General features: G+C 46.2%; 1 pseudogene; it reads right to left on the bottom strand.

The window, feature by feature from the left end:
* Positions 1 to 990: 990 nt before the first annotated feature.
* LOC136472081 (protein kinase PINOID-like) lies at positions 991 to 8,466 on the bottom strand (annotated as a pseudogene).
* Between the last annotated feature and the right edge of the window lie 2,828 nt (positions 8,467 to 11,294).

The raw sequence follows: 11,294 nt of genomic DNA, 5'->3' as shown, positions 1-11,294 counted from the left end.
AGGGCATATATATTTATACAGCAGGTTTTAGAGGCTAATATATACCATAACTTCATTTCAGATTATTCTACGTTAGTTAAATATTGGTTCAGAACTTCAGATTATAGAAAAACACTAGGGTCGATCGAGTAGTTCTAACCCAAAGCAGGCCCAAATGTGTTGAAGACCTAATAGCGCCAGCTCCTGGTAGCTCTGAAGCAATATAGCATCAACGAACGCAACTAACTTCCCGTCTCTGCTTGTGCTTTCAAAACGAACGAAACAGCGATCCAGAGGGTCCGATCCTGTATTCCAGTCCACGCGGCATCAATCCATCATCATGGACAAGCTTGAGACAGGACGCCGCCTCCATCTCACTGACAGCTCAACTCAGATCCCTCGCATCATTGTACACAGAACTCCCAACCCTAACTACATCAGCAGCAGCTAGCTCAGCTAGCCAGACAAATCCAGCGAGCATCCTGAACGCCCGACGCCGTGCCGCCCAGTGGTCCTTGTTAATTGCCTCCAGGGCTTAGCTCCAGGCTAATTACAAATCCATCCTGCATATCCGCCAGTAGCTGCAGCACTGCATCTTCTTGTCCAGAGCTAGTAGGACGCGTTTACCAGGCGGTAAGATCAGCTTAATTAGCGCCAGCTAAACATGCAATAATCCTCGATGAGACAGCTTTAATCCAGCTGATCAGTCATCTCATCAGATGGTATCTATCACCCGACATAAACTTAGTTCTGAAGACTCATAGTAGTGCTATGAACTGGCGCAGTAACTAAAATAAGTAAATATTAATTGTTTGATTAGTACGTGCGTAATTAACAGCGTTGTACAGCAGTGCTAATGGAGTAGAGTAATTAGCTAGTCAACACTCAACACGGGCATGCCTCGATCTGGCTACCCCAGCTGCTGGTTAGTCCGGCACTCAACTCTTGGCTACCGATCGATCAACGACAAAAAATGCTTGCTTCATCTCAACGAACGGACGTCGGAACTCATCAGAAGTGATCGAACAGCTGCTGCACGTCGGCGGCCTTGTCGCACCGGTGCAGGGCGGCGGGGGGCGGCACCACGGGCGGCGGCGCCGACCGCAGCAGCGCGAAGTTTAGACCCTTGAAGAAGCCATGCGCCTTCACGTCGGCGGCGCCGCGCTTCGACCCGAGCCGGGTGCGCGGGTCCTTGTCCAGGAGCCGCGCGATCAGGTCGCGCGCCGTGGCGGAGTCCCCGACCCCGTGCGTGCGCGTGGTCGCCGCGGCGGCCGGGAACTCCAGCGGGCGGCGCACGATGTTGCGGAGCGTGGCCTCGTTGCTCTCTCCGACGAACGGGGTGCGCCCGTAGATGAGCTCGTACAGGAACACGCCGTAGGCCCGCCAGTCCACGGCCGCGCCGTGCCCGCCGCCGCGGGCGACCTCGGGCGCCACGTACTCGTGCGTGCCCACGAACGAGCTGGACCGCGCGTCCACGGGCTCCGCCACGAACCGCGGCCGCGGCGCGGCGCTTCCACCGCCGCAGCAGGAGGAGCTGCAGCTCCGGAATCGGGAGGCAGGTCGGTGCTGCCGGGTCCGGCACGTCCTCCTCCACCTTGTCGCCGACATTCCTCGCGTCCTCGAGAGCCAGCGACGTCGTGGACTCCAGCGACAGGTCGAAGTCGGTGAGCATGGTGTGTTAGGACTGATCTCAGCTAGCCCGGTCCAACGATCGAGGCTGGGCCCTGATCTTGCGTCTTGATCGGGGACGCACAAACCAACCCATGGTTAGTGGGCCCTCGTCGCGCAGCGTTATAAAAGAAAGGTGGGACTAGGGCTCAGTACACGATGTTTATCGCCACAACCCCACCGTGGTCCTGACCCTACCGATCGAGGGAACGCTGTCAGCAACGGGAAGGTCCACCTCCGCCGTCACCAGTGACCATCTCCACAGCGATTTGCACTGCGCCGCGACTCTTTCTTCCTTTGCGAGGACCGACGGTGTGGGCCTTTCTCTCTCCCTCTAACTTTCACACCGTTGAACTACATGATGTTTATGTCAAATTAGTGAAGTCAACCCGCCAGATCCACTCCTACATGATCCAAGAATTGTAACAAATACGATGAACCTCGTGTTCTGAGCCCCGGCCCGCACCTTTCTTTTATAACGCTACGTGACTAGGGCCCACCAACCATGGGTTGGTTTGTGCGGATCAGGGCGCAAGATCAGGGCCCAGCCTCGGTCGTTGGACTGGGCTGGCTGAGATCAATCCTAACAATCTCTCCCTTGATCTCACCTTATTTCTTGAACTTTAGACTTAAACTGAACACTTAACTTGGTACCCATTTCGTTATAGATTAGTGTATAGAGTGTGCCTCGTTATGACAGTTACTACCGTCAGATTAACAGCTACAATACACCTTTCTATTTTGAAACAGATTTTTAACTTATTCTAGGTCCTTAGTATCCAGAAATCGTAGGTTTTTCCATAAATCCACGTCGACTGTGTGTTTTCTAAATGCACTGGGTGGTAAGCCTTTGATAAGCGAATCCGCAAGTACTTGCTCGGTACTTATACACTCAAATGCTTTCAAAATGATTCTAGATTTTCTCCTTTACAATATATAACTTAATGTCAATGTGTTTGGCAGCACACTTGACCTGTTGTCATAGGACTGAATTACTTTAAATGGTTATTATTATTGTCTACCATTATTAATTTCGGGTACAAAATTCCTTAACCACTTTTGCCTATCCCTGAAGCCTCATGATAAGCTATACTATAGATATGCATCATTGATGATAACACAACTGTTTCTTTGGAGCTTTTCCACAATAAAACTCCAACTACGAGTGTTAGTAACTACTGTGGATTTCTCTACACATCACGTCGAAGTTTAACATTTGTACCCATAACTATTTGAGAGTACTTGTTCTTCCTTACTCAGCATGAGGCCATTAATACTTTGCAAAACTATAAGGTATTCTTAATTCCATTCTAGTGATCTATATCTGGACTGGACTTTTGCTAAAACATCGTGGATACCTGAACTATGTCAGAATAAGTTCTTACTTGTGCACTCATAAAGCTTCCAACAACTGAAGCATATGAAACCATGTTTATTTGATCGATCTCATATTAGTTCCTGGAACACTAAAAGTACCCAAATCTATTATCCTTAACTATAGGAGCAGGCATAGTTTTACTCACATGCATACTTTATTTCTTTAGAATCTTCTTTATGTATGTCTTTGCGATAGTCCTAATACCCATTTTTCTTCTATCTCGTTGAATTTCAATTGCTAGAACGAATGATGCTTCACCGAGATCATTCATATTGAAACTTGGAGACAAGAACTTCTTCTTCTCCCATAGCAGATTAACATCACTACTAGCGAGTAGGATGTCATCTATACACAGGATGCGGGAAAAGAATTTTCCATTCTTGAACTTTGCATAAACGCTATTATCCTTCTCATTCTCTTTAAATCCAAATTTTCTTATTGTTTCATCAACTTTAAATATTACTGTCTAGAGACTTGTTTTAATCCATAAATAGATTTCTGTAGGCAGCATCCCATACATTTTTTCCTTCCACAACAAAACCTTTGGGTTGTGCTATGTAAATATTTTCATACAAATCCCCGTTGAGGAATGTCGTCTTTACATCCATCAGATGTAACTCTAAATTATAATGTGCCACTAACACCATTATGATTCTAAAGGAATCCTTGCATGAGACTGGAGAAAAACTCTCATTATAATCTATTCCTTCTCTTTACATAAAGTCTTTTGCTACAAGTCGTGCTTTATATCTTTCCACATTCCCTTTGGAGTCACATTTTGTCTTGTAGACCCATTTACAACCTACTATTTTTGCTCTATTAGAAATTTCTTCTAAGTCCCAAGCATCATTGGTATTCATCAATTTCATTTCATCTTCCATAGCTTTCTGTCATTTAGACGAATGAACGCTTCTCATGGCTTCTTCAAATGAGGTGGAATCACCCTCCATTTGAATTTCTTCACTAACATAGACTTCATAGTCATCAGAAATAGCTGGTTTTCTAATTCCTTGAGACCTTCTAGGGCCTCAGCTACTGGCACTTCTTTCATATGGGGCTGTTGTTGCTCTTCATTGCAAAGAGTCAATTGATTCTACAGGCTCCTGTATAACAAGATCCTTGTTTATATTTTTCATCTTCTTTAAAGAGCTAACAACAGGTGTTGTATAAGTCATACAACATCAACAGGTATTGAGAAATTTGTTGCTCTTGAATCACTGGAGTGGACGTGCAGTCCTACTTCTCTTCAAGTCTTAGGTCTCTACATACCATGCTCTCCCAGATTATCCCATCTTATGTAAAGATAGTGTATCTTTAAATTTTTTATTTGGGTTTAGTCTGTTAAAACCTCATATGGCGCTTTAAGCACCACTTTAACATCTTTGAGGCTCGTCCAATATGAATTCTGGCTGACTATGCTATTTTCCTATAGGAACTGTAAAAGGTCTAGGAATTTAGCTATTTCTCTACTTAGGGATATCATTACTATGACCATTGTACTCCTCCGACGGTTACATTCATCTTAATTAATCTTTATCTCACTCTTAATTGATCTCACAATTCTCTCCCTCGAAATATGGTATATTCTTTTTGTCATAATTTTGAAAATCATTCAGAACTCTTGTGAACGAGGAGGCATTTATGACTTACTTCATTCACATGTTTATGTCATGCAAACAAAGTTATTTCTTAATTCGTATGGGAGTACACTTTCCTTGTTCCACTTCGAGAACTTAACAAAGTCCTTAGCCATACTTCTGCAAGTTATGCTCGCATGTTTTCTTATCTTTTGATTCGTATGCTACTTTTTTTTGTCCTTAAACTCATTTCTTGTCAAAATGATGCAAGGAAGGATTTGAATTGTTATTCAAATAATTCATTTTCTAATTGATGTGCTCAGCTCAGTTGATAGATTCAACCTATCAATCTTTAATCTTTTCCTTTCCTTTCAATCCACATCTAATGACTCCTATGATTTTGGGATTGCTCCCCTTATGGCTGCAACGCATTGAGTGCTTAATGACCACGACACAATAGAAATATACGGTCAATATTAGGATAGCATAAGGGCTATCCCCAAAACTTATCTTGCTGTGCGGGATACACGAAAAGCACATGAGTCATCACAAACTTCTCCCGCCATGTGGGATAATTCCCTATAAGGGACATAAATACCAGAATTAGCTCTCAGGACACAGGAAGTGTTTGAACATTCAATACATCAAACTTAGAAATAAATCCGAATACTCTACAGCATACGTGTCATGTCTAATTTGACTTATTACAACTCTTATCATAATGATGAAAAATACTATTTACAGTAATGGAAACTTAGTCACGATGACTAAAACATTCACTTATACTTTATTTTTCAGTTAAATCTTCTCGTTGGTTCCATTTTAATCAGAAAATTAATAAACTAAGCAGCAGGGGAAACTTAAGTTGAAGAATTGCTAAAACTCATTTTGACCCAAAACAACCCTAAATTGGCTCAACTCATTTTGGGCCAGCTGAGTTTTCTTTTCACATTTGTCGTACCGACCAAATGCAGAACGACGCAAAACCTTTTCCTTCACATAGCCCAGTAGAGCAGCCCGTTGGCTTGCAGCTGAGTGATCTCGTTGGCCAAAATTAAAATATACAAGATGCTTCTGTATTAATTCTACATCATCATTGGGCAGAAAATAGAATTAATGCATAAAACTTATAAGTAAAAAAATATAATATTGCTATCATCAACTTTGGTCAGAAAATAGCAATATCATAAATCCAACATTCTTCTACATTAATTCTACATCATCGTTGGGCAGAAATAGAACTAATGAATAGAAAACTCATAAAAAACTTGTAATATTGTTATCAACGTTGATCAGAAAAAAATAAAAATATCATAATTTAACTTTAACAAAAATAAGACTACTACTCCAATTAAACTTTCGCGTTGGTTCCAATTTAATTAGAGGATTAAACTTAAACATAGCAGCGAAAACATGTAAATAAAATTAATCTGCTTTTCAGAAGCATTTCTGTGTACTCATCTACTCTCTGAACAATTTATCCCGTTGGTTCAAAATTGAATAGAGATGAAAAACTAATCAAAATTCATCAAATATGCTTCTGAAAGGTCTAAACTTAATTCATAAACTCTATTGTGCACACGTCTGGCCCAACAACGCTACAACAACCCAAAACCGCGTCAGCTCGGCCCGCTTGCGCTCTCAGCACAGCTTGTACTACTGTTCTTCGGCCCGAAGCCTGAAACGGCCCGCAGCCCAGCCATGCGCGCCACCCTCCCGTGTCCCAGGCCGCAACCTGGGCCTAGGCCAGGATTCTCTCCTCTCGCCTGGGCCGAAAGGCAGCCCGGCCATCCTTGGCCGTTGATCTGGATTGGACGGCTCTCCGGAGCTCTTGGCTGATCAAAACCCTAGGGCCGGCCGCTGCCCATGAAACCCTAGACCATTTCTCTCCCACCCCTTCGCTCTCTTTGTCGCGTGGCGTCCGAAGACCGTGGAGCGGTGGCCGCGCGTGGCAGGCGAAGGAGGAGTGTGGCGCTGCCGCAGGCCCCCTCGCCGACACACACGTTCGTCCGAGGGTGAGCGCGCCACCGTCGAGTGGCCTTGTGGCGGTGCTCAGAGCCCGAGCCCACGCGCCGGTGATGAACCTCGTGTACGGAGCCCTGGCCCCACCTTTCTTTTATAACGCTGCGCGACGGAGGCCACCAACAATGAGTTGGTTTGTGCACCCCCGATCAGGGCGCAAGATCAGGGCCCAGCCTCGCTCGTTGGACCGGGCTGGTTGAGATCAATCCTTACATGATGTGGCCGTCACCGCGTATCAGCACGTTCTCTGACTTGAGGTCGCGGTACACGGTGCCCAACATGTGCAGGTACTCGAGTGCGAGCAGCCCCGTATATCAGCAGGTGCAAAGTGTGCACCTATTCTGGGCCTCCAAATTTCTAGGGCCACCAAATTTAGTACACATATAGTCCATCAGCCCATAAAACTTGGCAAGGCATCGAACTCCTTCCCCATAGTCCATAGCCCATACGTAGTTATGTACGCATATAGGTCTGGAAGTCGGCACTCGGCAGCGACATTTGCCGCAATCCTTTCATCGTTGCGTCGCTGCAGCTGGAGCTGCTAGACCTAGACGCGGCTGTTCGGCACGGCATCGCGGGCTCGCGGCGATCACGATTCATGGATCACGCAAAGATCGGCATCGCAAAGATCATATTGACAGATCTATGGGCCCTCTTGATATTCTTAATTATTTGAAACAACATGGTTCTTTCCCAAATGCCATTATTGCATACAGAGTTTTGTTAACCATTCCAGTTACCGTTGCATCTACGGAAAGAAGCTTTTCTAAACTCAAGTTATTGAAGTCCCACTTGCGATGTGCAATGACACAAGAAAGACTCAATGGGTTGGCAACAATAGCACTTGAAAATGATATCTTGGAGATGATCAAGTATGAAGATATAATTAAAGACTTCATTTCGAAGAATACTAGGAGAATTATGCTTTTAAGTAGAAACTAGAATATAAGGTCAGTTTGTTGCTTAAGTACTTTTGTATTGTTTTAGCATCAAGATTTGATATGTTCTAAGTATTATAAGAACAACGTATATTTAAAACTTTATAATAAAGTAAAATTATGTTTTTGTTATATTATTTTCTTATAGATTTTAGGGCCACATCACGAGTTACGTTTAGGGTCTTCCAAATCGTAGGTACGGCCCTGGCACGAGGAGCACCTCGGCGGCGTAGAACCGCGCGGACGCGAGCGGGAAGCGGCGGCCTGGCATGCGGTGGCGGAGGGAGTGGAGGTCGCCGCCCGGGCAGAACTCCATGACGATGCACGAGTAGTCCGTGTCGTCGTTGAAGTCCGCGAACATGGTGGGCAGGAACGGGTGGTCGAGCCACCGTAGGACGCGCTTCTCGGCCGCGGCGTGGGCCAGCTTGCCCTTCTTGGCGAGCGCGCACCGGTCCACCACATTCATGGCGTACTCGCACGCGGACGACCCTTCGGCGGCCTGGCTCTCGAGGTGGCACAGGTAGACGGTGCCGATGTCCCCGGCCCCGACGCGGCGGAGGAGCGTGAAGTCCCGCGGGCCGAGCGCCCGGCCCTGGATGGGCGCCCACGCCACGTCGCTCGCGCGGTGCGGGCACGGCGGGGACGACGACGACGTCGCGGCCGACGACGAGTCGACGGAGAACGTCGACGAGCGGTCCGCTTGGCTGCTGCTGGCGCTGCTGCTGGTGCTGTAGCAGCTCGCCGAGCTGACGCTGGAGGCCGCGGGCGCGGCGGCGTCGGGGCAGGGCGACGGCGACTGTGGTTCCAGCATGGTGCTGGCGGTGTGGTTTGCTGGAGGCTTGGGCGGTGGCGACGACGCGGGCGCGGCGGTTGCGGTGGTGGACGAGGAGGCCGGAGCGGCCATTATATAGCGATGTGGTTGCTTCTTGCGTTGGATCGGTAGATCTCTGGTTTGTTGTGTTTTTTCTAATGGAGGTTTGCGCGTTCAGCTTCGGCAAAGGTGGTTGCACGCGTGCAGCGCGGCTTTATATCTAGCCCGCGGCAGAGGGAGCTAGCACAAGGAAACCTTCAGCTCAGTGTTGGCTGGTGTCGAGAGCACGTGGACGTGGTGACGCCATCCACGGTGACTACACAAACGCAGAAGGTTCCTTCTTGTGAAAATTTTCAGTTACTACGTCTGTAAACCAACATTGCATGCATCAGTTTAGCATCAGCCTCTATTGTCAGTAAATAGGTGGTACTAATTGTTGGAGCACACCCAATGCAAAATATATTTATGGTTGTCTCGAGTAAAGAGTTTATTTCCACGTAGATTTAAGCTCCGAGACCATCAGATCCACGTCGGAAAATAACACTAGCTTTTGTACTCTCTTAGACCCACCATGTTCTCTTCTCATTTCTCCTACTCTCACATGTCACAGCATCTCTAGCAACACGCAATGTAGAAACACCTCTTACATCCTGCAAGCCACTGCTTTATCTATCATGGCGGCTGACCTATCTCGTAGCTTGAGTCTACAGGTGTGTCATCGCATAGGGGCTGACCTTAGACGACTAAAAAACCACTCATTTCAATTGACTAACATCCAATTGATTATTTGCATTGTGACGTTCACTTTGTCATGGTCTTCCTTCGGCACCTATGCTTCTTTTCTCTCACTCAAACATGTAATATGATCGAGCTCCTTTGCGTTCCCACTTACCACGGGCTATCAACCCTGCCCCATTCATTCTTATCAAGATGTCCTCATCCGTCCCTAAGCCACCATTATTGTTGGACCTATGTACTACCCCGAAGCGTCCATCTCTAAACTTTGCGACCCTCAGTTCTTCCCCTCCTATAACCCTAATAATTACCCTCTCTAGAAAACAAATCTATTAAACGATTACATAAACTCGTTGATGCTTGCATTGCTCGCGAAGCACCCAAGAATACATTCTCTCCAATCATGGCCCCGTTCGCTTGTCTTAAAAATGGCTTGTTCGGCTTCTTTTTTCAGCCAGAACAGTGTTTTTCTCTCACAACAATTCAGCCGGAACAGTGTTTTCAGCCAGTTTCAGTCAAGTTTCAGACCAGCGAACGGGGCCCATAAGTGCTCGATGTTGGTGCTCAATAATGTAACTTGGACGATTCTTTTCTATTTGAATACATTTAAAGCTATTGTATGATGAAATTAAGTTCTCAATCCTCCACAATTTATACGTTTAAAAAATAGTACTCTCGCCCGTTAAAAAACATATTAATACAAGATTTAGTCAAATATAAAAACTGCAAATATCAATAACATGTAAGTTATTTAGTTTGGGAACATATAAGTTATATGTGTAAACTATATCAAGAATACTTGCAAAAAACTTGTCTATAATGTATGAATAGCCCCCGAATGGCTCTTTAGGGCTGTTTTGATGCCATATCACGCCACGTGCCCCGAGTACCCATGCTTGCATACAGACACATCTGTTGCCTCCCTCTTCCTACTCTTTTTAGGCTGCACCACTATTTGACTAGCAGCATATGACCTCGTGTCTTCTTCTCCACCTCAAGCATGACTACTCCACATCAATGAACTCATCCCTCCCTTCCACGTCCTCCGTCCCTCTCACTTTATTTTTCCCTAGTATAGCTACCCAAAACTGAAGGACCATGAAGGATCGAAACGGGCGACCAGAGGGGGGGGGGGGGGGGGGGGGTGAATGGTCGCGGAAGCCAAAAATAATTTCTAACCCTTCCCCTAAACACAAAATCTGATTAAATCACGTTTTTCAAATCTGGCCAGAACTCTATGTACCTAGTAAACCTGATGTGGACGAAAATCCGTAACTCCGATCGACCTAAAAATTTGTCAGATTAAACTAGATGAAATTACGAAACTAACCCAACTGGAATCACGTCAATCGGACTTACGGATCTTGAGATAAAAATAAAACAAGCAGACTATGTCAGATGCTGACGAGAATTGTAAAGAACCAATCGAGATGCACAAGATCAATCATTATAGATGAAAGATTAAATTGAGTAATTGAACTTACAAAAGTGCATCTAGCCTCCGCCCGAACATCCTCCTTCTCTTAATCGGAGAGATCAACAAAAACCTCTCACTAGAATTCAAACCCTAGGCTAGACCGGAGAGAGGAAAACTGAACGGTGGAACCCCGGGGCATGAGTACTGTTCACAGGTACTGTTCACGTGTGAATAGTAACTCGCCGGGAGTCCAAAACATCCTACCTTCTCAACCCCAGGTGCCACATATTTATATCTCCAAAGGGTGGCACGACCTATTTTCACATAAGCCCCTACGCTAAATAAATCCAACGTAGGGGCGTAAATTCCAATTACGTCCTCCATGGCAAATTCCGTGATGTCCGCGATCCCTCCATCTCCGCGATGTGATCCTCGTGATGTAGCCGCACGACCATCCGAAATCGTATCGCGATCGCTAGAATTTTCCATCTTCGGCCAACGCCTGCCGCATGGGCGTCCCGGTACGATGCATGGCTTTGTGGCTCAACCAGCGAACCCCAGATTTTGTGGCATAATCCGGAAACCTCCCTCGACGTCCTCCCGCCATGTAGCCAGGTACAGTAGACATACACCGCACGATCGCCTGTCCCTCGAACGCAAGCCTCGATCCGCCCTTCTCCGCCCCCGTGGTTTTTCGACGCGGCATCCTATCTTCGTTCTTCACTCGTCGCCGCATGTACCTTGTCTCCACCTGTCACCTGCAACCACA

The sequence above is a fragment of the Miscanthus floridulus genome, chromosome 1 (assembly GCF_019320115.1).
Source record: "Miscanthus floridulus cultivar M001 chromosome 1, ASM1932011v1, whole genome shotgun sequence".
NCBI classification, from domain to species: domain Eukaryota; kingdom Viridiplantae; phylum Streptophyta; class Magnoliopsida; order Poales; family Poaceae; genus Miscanthus; species Miscanthus floridulus.
The sequence above is the reverse complement of the archived record's forward strand: the minus strand, read 5'-3'. Positions and strand labels throughout refer to the sequence as shown.